At 43.1% G+C, this 13046-nt stretch overlaps 1 protein-coding gene across 3 annotated transcripts in view; it reads left to right on the top strand.

Annotated features, from left to right (window-relative positions):
- Nucleotides 1-13046, top strand: part of bach2b (BACH transcriptional regulator 2b) — a 93518-nt gene that overhangs the window by 31384 nt on the left and 49088 nt on the right. Inside the window, exon 1 of one of the 3 annotated variants that reach the window (XM_031861733.1) lies at nt 7159-11312. The exons of the other annotated variants lie outside the window; for them this stretch is intronic. The gene's annotated coding sequence lies outside the window, so the exon portion shown is untranslated. Of the gene's footprint in view, nt 1-7158; nt 11313-13046 lie in introns of those variants that run through there. 3 annotated transcript variants of the gene reach the window in all.

Genomic DNA, 13046 nt, shown 5'->3' with positions numbered 1-13046 from the left:
ACCGTGGATATTCAATAAACAGTCAGAAGACAGTCAGGAACCTTCTGCTCTCACGTCGCAGCCAGCGTGGATGTGTTCAGCAGGGTGCCGTTCCTGCTCGCTTTATCACCTCCATCTGTCTGCCGGACAGATCCGTGTCACCGGCTGACACGTTAGTGAACGCTTGCATGTGCTGAGTGTCTTTGTCTGTTAGCAGGATATCTGAAAATATATCAGTTTTTCAATGGATTTCAAAAAATATTTTTATAAAAAATTTTGCACATTTTACCAAATTACTTATATTGTATTAGCCACTTTCTTAGACATATCCGTCACATGTATGACATCATCATAATGTGTCATTTTATTCCTGATCCAGAAACATTTTATTTGTATTAAAGCTACTACGAGGGACTTCTTGTGTCTGTGTTGATTCTGGCGGTCCCTGTGGACAAAAGCGGTAATGTCCAGCAGCGTGACGTTGGCTCCCGGGGCCGGAGCAGCGAGGTGGAGCTCTGGCCCCTGGCATTAGAGGAATCAGACCCTCACAGTAACTTTATTGAAACACATTTATCGGATCGTGCAGCCTTGGTAGAGGTGTAATGCAGAGTATTGACCTGTAGATTGAATATGAATATGATTTGATTTGGTCTGACAGGCTTTGGTGAGGTTTTTCATAATGTTGTAGATAATGTAGCCATTTTTTGATTGCTATTCTATCCACTTATGAGGTGTTAGGTTTCCAGCATGAAAACTATGGTTTTATTCAGAAAACCCTCACAACCAATTGTTTGGTAGTTTTTTTTTGATTAATGACTTAAACGAGTCAACTGAACTCAGCACTAATTACATTTTGAATTTATCGTGTTCTTGTCGAGCCATTGGTGTTTACGAGAAGCTGAATATCCCTCTCACATTAGTGTGCTTTGTTCTTGAATATGCCGCAGGATTTGTCCGCACCTCCAGTGAGACAAATACTCAGTGTGTCTGTGTATGGTTTTGGTTTTGTTGCTGCGGTTTTACAGAGAGAGACCTGTCAGTCAAACAGTGTGAGCCGTATTGTCGTGCAGGTTCTGTTTGTGCAGGTGCGCCCTCCTCTCCCGTCTATCCGTTCGTGGCGGCCTGCCCTGTTCTTTTCCATATGACGCTTCTTCTTGTGGCTGCTTAAGACCGTGCTTCCCTCGAATGACATTTGAGCTTGCTCTGTGTTGTTTTGGCCCTTGGGTGAGGAGCAGGAGACAGACCCCCCCCCCCAAAGACATTCCACAAAGCCTCCTCTTCCAAATCAACCAGTGAGAGGGTGCGCCTTCTTTTTTCTTTCTTCTTTTCTTTTCTGTTTTGACTCTCCACATCCCACAGCAGCAAAGTAGGTCACACGCTGACTGTGGTGAAGTATGAGGCAGCAGTTTGCCGGGGCCGAGGCAGGTTGCCTCTCCCCTGCAGGAAGCTTGTTGCAGAGGAGAGACGTTAAACACACAAGTTCCTGTTTGGCATGTGTTTCCAGCAGCAGCCCCCCCCCCACCACCACCACTCACGCTTCACCTATAGCCGCGTTATTAGCCAGGTTTTGTCGGTTTAACTGCTCTGTGACCCCTTTCCTCCCCTCCCTTCCTAGAAACCAGAAGAAAAAATAAATCTGATGACGCTCTTGCCGTTGACTCTGTGCCCAGAATAACAAAAAGTCTTGAGAGATACAGTCAGCAAAGACAGGTCCTTACGCAGGCAGCCACGCCGCTAGACTGCAGACCCTCAGGGCTGTGAATAATTAACCAGCTGTATATTTAACGATCTCATTCTGCCGTTTTACACTGAAACATCCTCACATTTCTCGCGTTGAGGCCTGATCTGAAAGAGAGAATTCTCCAAGTGAGCTGTCAACAACTTGACAGCCACACTGGCACACTTGTAGTTTCCAAGCTGCTCGGCGATGGCTCTGATTTGGTGTTTTTTTTGCATCATCAATAAAGTGGTTGTGAAGCGCCACCGGCCCTCTGTAGGCTTCCCTCTGGCGCACGTATGCAGGTGGACACACGAGGGGTTGTATTTTTAGGCAAGATACTGTGACCCGGGCAAGTTATCCTCCCGTTACACCTCGCTTCGCGTGAAACCCTAGATAGATAGGCCGAGCCGGAGTCGGCCGGCGATCCCGGGTACCCCGGCGGGCAGCGCCGTGGTGTCAGAGGCGAAGGGGGCCGAGAGGCAACCACGAATGAGTGACAGAGTCCAGGCAGAGGGCCAGCAGAGCACAGGGGCAGAGGAGAGCTGGGGGCACAGTGTTCCCGTGTCACACAGGGGAAGGTGTGCAGCTCAGTGATGTCATCATCAGCACCACACAGTGTAGAGCTTCCTCTCACACTGCTAAAAAAACTGACTCCGTTATAAAGCCACTTGGGCTATTAAGTCCAAAAATCACATTTTATTTAAACAAGCCAAAAGAAAAACTTTCCTTGACGCCCATGTCTGTAAAGCATTATAAACATACGTATAATGTGTTATTATCCGATCATAGCACTGTATAATTCTAGTGATAGGCATTCATAAATATCCATAAGGCTTTAAAACAAGATTTATAACACATTATAATGCATTTTATAATAACTTATACCGTCAAGTATCACAAAACTTCATTATTACTGGTAAGTTTTTATTGCAAGGATCATGGTGTATTTTGATTCTAGTTGAAATACATTATCATCTGTTTTACAATGGATTATAATGTGATTATAAGTTACTCAATGTGCAAGCAATCATTTGCTTTTAATAAAGTAAATAGAAAAGTTATTGCAGTAGAATCAATTCGATATATTTTGAATTTTTGTAATTTATAAATATATATATATATATAACTAGCTACATACATACATATAGATGTACTGTATAAGTGTATATATATATATATATATATAAATAAATGTGTATATATCTATAGAAAAATATATGTATATACAGAAATATATATGCACAGATTCTATATATATATAGATATAGATATCATATATAGATGTATGATATTGTACATTTCCTGGACACTCAATTGAGGAACAATTAAGTTGTCGAGTTGTCATTAACTAGTTTGATACACTAATTGCCTGACATATATTTTATTTTAAATCGTTTACCGCCATAAAACAGTCCTGCATATAAGCTCAGTAAGTTGGATGTGTTTTCAGTTGTAGGCTATGGGAATGTCATTTGTTGGTTGCAGCGTGCTAATCATTTCAGTCACTCTTAATTGATTTGCTTTTTTTTAACTTTCCATGAACACTTTTTCCACTTCTTTTGATGATGATAACAATCAGATTTATTACAAGTAAGGTCTTATTTTTTGTAGTTTTGGCTATACCTTCTACAATTCCGTTCTACCCACCAACAGCTGGGAGCAAGGCAGCATGGTTTAAATAACCTGGATCAGCCGTTGGCTTGTTTACAAGCTGTCTGTTCATCTGACCTCTTGTGATTCTTGCCCCCATCAGACTTGATTGTAACGCTGTCACGCAGATCCCAAAAATGATAGAAAGACTCAAGTTGTACAAAACACAAGAAAACAAGAATTAGTTAGAAGTCTAAATCTGATTTGCAAAGTTGTCATTTTTTTTGCAGTGTCGAGCATGTTGCTGAACTCTTGCAATGTATAAAAAATAGCTTTTACCAAATGCCATACCGTTTACTCATCAAAGTGGTTCTGCCCACTTCCTCAGTGGAGGCAGATATCCTGCAGTCAGGGATGTGATACAGTCAGATTTTATGAATGTTAAACCGCTGTACATTTTCCTGTATGGAAACAATGAGGGGTATTGGGCCCGGCCAACATTTCCACAGATTTTTTTTATTTGGGGGGGGGGTTGAAGCATTGCAGTGGGTGATTCACTTTTTCCACTTAGTGTAAAGCTCCTGGCAGCCGAGGGTTTCTCTGTGAGCAGTTTGTCGAGCATTGGTGAGACAGCATCTTCAAAGTGTTTCTGCACAACAACTCATCATCATATAGTAACATATTTATATGTTTTTTGATCAGTCCACACCACTGTCAGCAAATGAATCGCGGCGCGGAGCGAAAAGCAGCTGCTTCACGAGCACCAAAGCGCGTCTTCTTAATGATCGTTTTGCTGCAAAAACCAATTTAGCCGTGAGGGATGGGAAAAAAGAAAAAAGGCTGCATCTCATTTTGTGTGATTGTACACTACGGGACTTGAGAATCGCAGCCGCATCGCCCCGGCTCTGATCGATAAACCATGAACGGAGACGGGTGCAGGGGGGATTCAAGAGAGGATGCTGGGAAAAAATTAAATAAACATTGGCTCAGTTTCTCTCGAAGTGTGTGGGAGTCAGTGGGATGAGAAGAGAGAAGAAGAAAATAATAGCTCTGTTTGTTGTTGCTCGCCCGGTTCTCAGGGCTGAGATCAGACTAATCAATAGCGGGGATAATGTGGAGATGAGTAGTATGACATCAATATTAGGCGCAGAGGTCTGGCAACACCATTGTGCCGCTCTCCGTCTCGCCCTCTGCTGAGTAAACAGTGGCTCCCCGAGGAGAAAGGAACTCATTGATGGGTCCCTTCGGCCTCTCCGCCTCTGTGCATTGTTGGGCCTCCCATACACAGCAACCTCATCACACGGGGGGAGACACACACACACACACTACCTGCTGGCCAGCACCAATCGATCGTCGGTAAAATACGACGGCATCTTAGTGGTTTGCGACATTGGATTCACTCCCCCCGCTCCCGACTCCACTCCATCCCCTCTCCCACCAAACGCTTTTTGATTGGATCGTGAAATAAATCACTGAGGTTCGGTCGAGACGGTTCATGTGGGTGATTGAGTGGTCTTCCTCGAGGAAGGTTAGGCTTTCACTGATGCACGATGATTTTACAGCAGCAGAGTGTGCAAGAGTTTGGTTACAAAATGAGACATGCACAATTTGATTAAAGACAAAAGTGATACGTTTGCATATCTACCTAGCGAATCAACTAATTAACTAGAAATAATGGGAGTAGTCTGTTCTTTTTTTAATCCATAACTAACTTGTTACACATTGACCCCCTTGGAGTCGTCGAATTCGCTAACGATGCAGATTTCGTTCCCTGGATACCACAAATCGTCTTCAAAAATAGATTTTTCCCCTAAATGGATTTATACTTCTCAGCCCTTGGCAGTGGGCCAAAGCAGTGGGCCGGTCAGTGAAGTTCTCCGTTTGCTCACTTTGATCTTGAAAAATACCAGATGGGTACCGAGGAGAGTTTGAGACATTCATGGTCCCCAGTGGATGAATCCTACTGACTTTGGTGATCATCTGGCTTTTCTATAAGGCACCACAATGAGGTTGAAACTGTTTCATTTCAACTGACAGATACCTGCTGGACCGCCATGAAATTTGGTTCAGATATTCGTGGCCCCCAGAGGATGAATCCTTACAACTTTGTTGCTCATCAGCTGGTAAATTTTTTTATTTTGTGAAATATCTCAACATCTAAATCATGGATAAGCACACAATGTGTATTCCAATATGCCTAGAGCCACCACAAGGTTTACATTTTTTGTTTTGATGGATTGCCTTGACGTTTTGGCGATGGCTACCGGTGGCTATGCCTCAGTGTCGATTGCCGCTGCCCTCCCCCCAAACCCAAGTGGAAATTGGTTAGAGTGGAGGCAATGTCACACTGAAGATTGAAACTGAGTTGACAAATCTGTCCAATATCTACTCCTTATCACAATGTCATAGGGTTTAGAAAGTATGTGTATGGACACAAAACAGAATTCATGCCATGCATTTGGTATGAAGTTAGAATGTCTTCTTTTAAGTACAAAAGCACTTAATTTGCTGATCTGCTGATGAAGCCTCTTCTTGTCTCTGTAATAACTTTAGTTTTCTGCTGATGTGCACATTTTCCGCAATATATTCAGCTCGGGGACATTCTCCTGAGTCCTGTCATCTGACGCTCTTTGTTTATGTGGACGGCCATGATGTGGTAATTCATCACCTGCTAGTTGGCCCGGTATTTTGACAGGAAACACAATACCTGTCACTTTAAATTGGGGATTCAGGTTTATGGGTGAAATCATAAGCACGGGAATTACTTTCTTTTCAAGCATCATGAGTTTTATAAAAATGATTCCATCTTTGGAAGCAAATCATTTTATTCTAAGTCAAACAAACGTTAACTTTGTCAAACTGCTTCCAAGGTCAAGACTGAACTTTGAGATTGAACTTTACGAATTGAAATAACAATTTCTGTGGATGTATAAATCTTTCAACCAAATAATCCGCATTAAAATCAGCCTCCGCTTGAAGCGAATTGGACTTGTCAAGATGTAACCAAATAAAAACCAGTTTTTGCTAGTATATTAATCACCTGTGTAGTAAAAATGCTCTTGCCTGCAGCCACAACTATGGCTGAGAAACAGAGAGGAAGTCTCAGCATGCTCCAAACGAACGCCTCTGTGCACCGGTGTATGGAGAGCGCTTGATTTGATGCCCCAGAGCGAGCACTCGCAACCGCAATATTGCTTTGTTAATTGTGAGATCGAAATCCCTAATTGTTATTATGTGATTTATTTGGAGTCCCCAGTTCGGCCCAGCATCCCAAAGGAATTCCGTTCACATTCTCCAGCACACAAATTTGGTTTGCATCCAGTGCTGGGTGTAGTGCGATCACATCGAGCAACTCCTCACCGTCAATGTATGTCCGCTAACAGTGGTTGTGTTTTTGCCGCTGACAGGCTCCTCAGAAGTGTCTGATAACATCACGGAAGTAACCCGACGGAGAAATAAAACCTTTTTCTTTACCTTTCTCCTCTGTTTGTTATGTGACTAACCCAGTGTCAGTCACGACATTGAAAATCTTTTAGATAACACCAAGCTACGCTTTCCGCACTCCGGCACGACAAACTCTGACGTCGGCCCTCCTCTCTCCGACCCTCATAGTTCCCACCGTTGTCTTCCGGTTGGAAGTCACATGACACAAAAACAAACGTGATCAAGCAAAAGGTAAAAAAAAAAAAAAACGGTTTTATTTTTCTGTAGGGTCCTTTCCATCATTTTGTCAGACAGTTGTCAGTGAAAAAAAAGGAAGGTGTTTCCCCGAGCGATTAAGTTTTAGCCCGTTCAGCGGGCTGCCGTCTGCAGCGTTCACCCTCAATACTTGACCAATTCTAAAAACCGTTAGTAAATCTACGGTGCCCATGGTTGCCGTAGATGCACTTATATCGTTTTTTTTAAAACGTTATCAACGTTCTGTCTGGCAATTGGTTTCTCAGAGATGGAGCTGATCCGGAGGCAGAAATAAACCTCGATGCGTGGAGCCAAAGAATAGCTTCTTGTTGGTGCTTAACAATGAGCTTCCTCACGCGGGAGGTGGAGTGGATCCTCCAGTCCGCCCCCCCCCCTTCCCCCTCTCACGGCGAGCATCGCTCCGCTCAATGGATCGGGGGATGCCCGACGTAATTGGCCGAGCTTTGATGTGACGCTGCTCCACTAAGCCTCTCGATTCAGCACTTAGCACTTCTTAACAATGCGAGTTCTCTTTCATCTGCAAAGCCAATTAATTTGTGGATGCGGAGTAGAATTTCAAAGAGCGGCTGCAGAGAGGGGCAGTAGATATGTTTCTTTTTTCCTGATTCCTCAGCGGAGGACGGTGGTGCGTTGCGGTGCACGATGCATGTGTGCTTGGTATTGAAAGTGGTTTCGCAGGAACGAATCCGAGGCGGTCACACAGGCAGGGGAGCAAGTTCATCTCGGGGAACCTCCGTTTTCTACTGCGAGATCAGTGTTTATCCACAATCATTTTTTATTATTATTGGAGGCAGCAGGCAGCAAGTTCAGTCTCATCAATGGACTTATTTATTGTGTCAAGAGACAAACGGTCCCTGGGGGTCATTCACTCAGCACTGAGATCTGCTATTAGACTTGCGGAACATTTTCTGACTCATTACTGGCTTCCTCCTTCATATTGTGACTCAGAGGCACGGGCTGAAAAAAAGTTTCAGACTTTGTGTGTGTGTGTGTGTGTGGGTGTGGGTGTGTGTGTGTGTGTGTGTGTGTGTGCGCGCACAGGGGTGAGAGACGGAGGGCTTACGCAAGACGCCCGTACCGCATTCATAAAACGATGTAATCAGATTACAAGGAGCTCGAGTTGCCCCGAGATGCATTTCTAAAAGTAGGTGATCCCATTACTGGGGCTGTTCCAAGAAATCGCTGTACACGTGGTTTACTTTGTGAATTATTAATATGAACATTTGAAAGTTCAATGCATGAAATATAGATGTGTTTATTGACTCACGACAAGTCGTGCTTTTATGAAAGTGTCACCAGCCAGAGCCCATTGGGCATAGAGGTCGTTTAAGGAGAGAAAAGGGGAAAAAATGCATTTCAGTGTTACCTTTTTTAACCTAACTGTTCTTATTGCAGATTTGCAAAGAAATATTTTTGGATGATCTTATCATGGTTCTTTTTCATGTTTGTTTTTAAGACAGCAAGGTTTTTTGCAAATTACTGAACAGTACCACCAAACTAATTCCCATTTATTTTTAAATGATTGCCCTACAAGGTAACAAAACCCCACACCAAATTACTTTCTTAAATTTAACACTTCAAAGTTTGTTTGAAGTTTCTCTAAAATTTATCAGCCCCTTCTTCCAAAACAGTGGTGAAGAACACCCGGCCCAAATGCCATTAGTTTTTCATCAAAACAGAATGATGACTCGTGTGTTAACTGCATGCTTTCACCCAGGAGACCGCTGTTCGTGTCCCTTGTGAAACCACATTGACCATACACTTGTTACGTAGTGTTAAGCAAGAAGGTCGGCTAAGGTCGGTTGGTATTTAGTCACGCTCGTTACGTTGTTACGCTTGTTATATAATGTTGTTGCGATTGCTATGTAACATTGTATAAGAAAGTCCACTATGGGCAGTTATTTATTTTCTGTAGTTATGTTGTTATGGTTGTTACGTTGCATTGTTACACTTGTTACGTAACGTCAAGGGAGAAAGTCCAATACTACGTTACGTTGCTACATTACGTTGTTGATACGCTACATTGATACGCTACGTTGATACGCTACGTGATACGCTACGTTGATACGCTACGTGATACGCTACATTGATACGCTACGTTGATATGCTACGTTGATACACTACGTTGATACGCTACATTGATACGCTACGTTGATACGCTACATTGATACGCTACGTTGATACCTTACGTTGATACCCTATGTTGATACGCTAGCTTGATACGCTACATTGATACGCTACGTTGATACGCTACGTTGATACGCTACGTGATACGCTACATTGATACGCTACGTTGATACGCTACGTTGATGCGTTACGTTGATGCGTTACATTGCTATGTTACATTGTTACGTTACGTTGATGCATTATGTTGCTACGTTACGTTGATACGTTATGTTGGTGTGTTAAATTGTTACGTTACGTTGATGTGTTATGTTGCTGCGTTACAATGATACGTTAGGTCTTTAGGTTACAATGTTAGGTTTCATTGTTACTTTTATTATTTTAACACAAACCATGATCTTATTTCTAACAATAACCAAGTAGTTTAGATTTCTAACGTTACCCACTTGGCATTGTGCGTTTCTGCAAATGTGTGATACGAGGCAGATAGAAAGCGTATTCATCAGACTAACTTTTGGTTTTCGACTGGCTAGGACATCGCTCGGATCCTGGCCTGAAAAGGCAGTTCACTGTTGTGCATCCAAGCTGCGATGATGCATACATATCACAAAGACTGAGAATAAATCAGGAAGTCAAAATAATGGAAATAAATAGCAGAAGTAATACATGGGAAGGAAATATTGCACCGAATCAGTAAACACCATCTATAGTATTATCCACATTTTAGGACTCATTAAGACAAATACTTCACTGAATAAGATATGAGACTTTTGCTGTAATTGTTTTGAAAATAAACAGCACAAACAGGTCTGACAGGGCCTCTTTAACCCTGAACAGACCTGTTTGCTTATACTGAGTAATCCCCCCCCTAACTCCGTATGGGCATTTCACATGGGTGCATGAATGTGTGTGGCCCTGCGTTCTCTATATCTGTGGGAATGGGGAAGTGAAGTAGAGTCCAAATGCCCCCACCGCCTCCACTTCCAGTTTAGGTGTGTGTGTGTGTGTTTGTGTGGAAGAATGGGAGGGGATGCATGTCCTGCGGCAACCCCGGTGCTTTGTGAGCTGTTTACGAGTCTCCTCTACAGCCTAGCACCTCCCTCCCTCCCACCACCACTCCGCCCCCTCCGCCCCCGGCTGCTCGGCGTGAAGAGTTGTTGTGACGAGCTCGAGCAACTTTTAGAAACACGGTTTACGGCGGTCGCACAGGATGTGAAAAAGTTCAGAATAAGTCAGCTCGTTGCATGTACCATCAAATGATATCTGGTCGGCCATGTTTACATTAGCCAGCATGAATGTCAGTTCCTAGATCACAAGCAAAAGGAGTGGAACACTCACGATGTATGTCTCTTTAAGAAACTACAAACTCTTGAGGCCAAACAGCAGCAGTCGGTTTAGTTGACGTAAGCTCTTCCCTCAAATAACCTTGAGTCAGTGGAGGGCTGTGACTCACTCTGAGCTGTTGCCCTGACAGGTGAAGTCTGGGCTGGGGCTGTTTTTATGCTCTTTTTTTCTTTTTTACAAGTTCTGAGAGCTTTAGAGGTGAGAAAAGTTCACCAAAAGAGGCGGGCGAGGACCAGAGGCACTGCTGAGCCACGCTAGTAAACTGTGTTGGAGCCTGTGGAGACGGACGGAGATCCCTGAGATACTGTGAAAAAGCACGCTCGAGGAATGTAGAGTTGCGGTACTACTTCATGATCAGTAGTAAAATGAACACATACAGGCTAAACCGTATTGCGGGGCAAAAGCCTTTGCGTGTAGAGGATTTCACTTTCAGCTACTTTCACACTGCTTTTTGCTGAGAAATATGTCAAGGGTGCACTACACACTAGACACTATGAAATATCAGCCCATTCTCACCAAAGGGCGTATGAATGACACGACAAGCATAAGCGTGCAATAACAACTCCGTTCTTGCGTTTTGTCATTTTTTACGTCATGTGGTCCATGCTGACTGCAATGTGCAACGCATACAGGGGAATATGGTACACTCAGAGCAAGTGACGTCGGGGCGTTTGTGATGTTTGCGATGTGTTTTCTGTGCTCTTGTTACATTGTTTACCTTTTACTTAGTTTACTTATTTATTTTACGCCCAACCATGAGGTTTTTTTCCTGAACATAACTCACTGTTTTTTTTTTTTTGGCGAAACAGAACTTCGGCTTCTTCACGGTAACAAGGTTTCGGAGAACTAAAGTCAGGTAGGGCTCTGCAATATATCGATATTATATCGATATCGTGATAGGGGATCAGATTTCGGATATCGTGATTTGAATTTAAAGTTTTGTCTTTTCTTGGTTTTAGAGACTGCATTACAGTAAAGTGATGTCATTTTCTGAACTTACCAATGAAAATATAGTTTGGAATATTATATTATCCCACACCTGCTAATAGATCCCCGAAATGCTACACACTGGCCCTTTAATTTGCTCATTTTCACACCTCTCGAGTCTGAGTCTCACCTCACCTCTGCAGCATGCATGTTAGTGTCATTGTTTTTTAGTCTGCAAGACAGTCCAACTCAACTGCGTCACATGATTGATGAGTTTTCCCAATTGCCTCAGTAAGCAGCACTACTCACATTTTAAGTGTTAGAAGCTGTTTCAAAGTCTGAATTCGGGTAAAGTGAAATGTTACCACTTCCTTATACTTTGAGGCCAGATCCCGATGGATCAGTGATCCTGATCGAGGCTTCTGCGTTGGTGATGTATAGAAAAATGACGCTGTCTACTCAGGGGTTAGAGCAGATGACTTTGGCGCTCCATACAGCGGCCGAGGCAGGCGTGTGTGTCGACGGAGTCATTGAACTTGTGTTGGCTGCGTGTCGATGGCTAGCTTTACATTGGAACAGATTGAGCAGCGACTCACGGGGGTGGGGGTGGGGGGAGTGGGACATGTGTAGGACTTCACCATGGACGGAGGGCAGAGAGAGAGAGCAGCTGGTTGTGGCTGAGTACCTGCCTCTGACATGTGGAACAGCACCCATTCATCAACTCCCGGAAAATTAATCGCCTGCTATCACATCATCCCTAAGTGCGTGCTCTTATCTCATTGTAGCGTGAAGAGGTTCCATTGTGTGCCTCTTATTCTGCCACGTCCGCTCGTTCATCTGCCCGGCCTTAGCTGTTATTGTCGGGAGTTGTTGCAATCTCTTGACTATTCATTTTTGCACAAGAAGATCTTCACTATTTGCTTCCCTATGAAGTTATTTACACCTCGTTTGCTGGCAATATGTCTTACAGACACAATGGACACTTAAAATAATGAGGGGACAAGAAAGAAAGAAATGAAGAAATATGTCATGGACGATGTGAACACACCTGTATTTTTAAATAAATTGCTAAATGGGATGATTACTTAAATATGTAGAGGACAGGAAAGAAAGGACACCATGGCCAATCTCCAATCCATTAAAGGACATTTCTGGTATATCACAACTTGGGTGTTCAATCTCTTTGGTAATCACTCCTAACTGTAATAATAACATTTTGTGCAAGTTAATTGCTGAGATCTGATGACATCACTAAAAACAGGGGTTGACTCACTGCACTTACTGTTGGTGTGTCCCGCGCAATGAAGGACAATTACTGACATTTCTGGTGTGCTCACTTTTGGTTTGACCTGTGTGCAGCGAGGTTGCTGTTTCCAGGTATCAGCAAGTCATATCAAAAACTACAAGTTGTAATAAACCAGAATTTAATTATTTAGCAAGAGTAATCAGTAAATGTACCTCATTGATACTTTGTGATTAAGTTGATACCATATACTGTATACAAGAAGTGGACATAGTCACCGTGACGTCACCCATGTTTTTGAAGCCTCAAGTTTTTGCTGTAGTTTTTGGCCGTCGCCATCTTGTTTTTTAGCTTTCTAGCCATCTTGGTTTTTGGTCGCCATCTTGGTTTTACAACCGAATGCTAATATTTTTAGGCTAT

Source organism: Anarrhichthys ocellatus, unplaced genomic scaffold, assembly GCF_004355925.1.
Source record: "Anarrhichthys ocellatus isolate YVR2014 unplaced genomic scaffold, GSC_Weel_1.0 scaffold25, whole genome shotgun sequence".
NCBI classification, from domain to species: Eukaryota; Metazoa; Chordata; class Actinopteri; order Perciformes; family Anarhichadidae; genus Anarrhichthys; species Anarrhichthys ocellatus.
The sequence above is the reverse complement of the archived record's forward strand: the minus strand, read 5'-3'. Positions and strand labels throughout refer to the sequence as shown.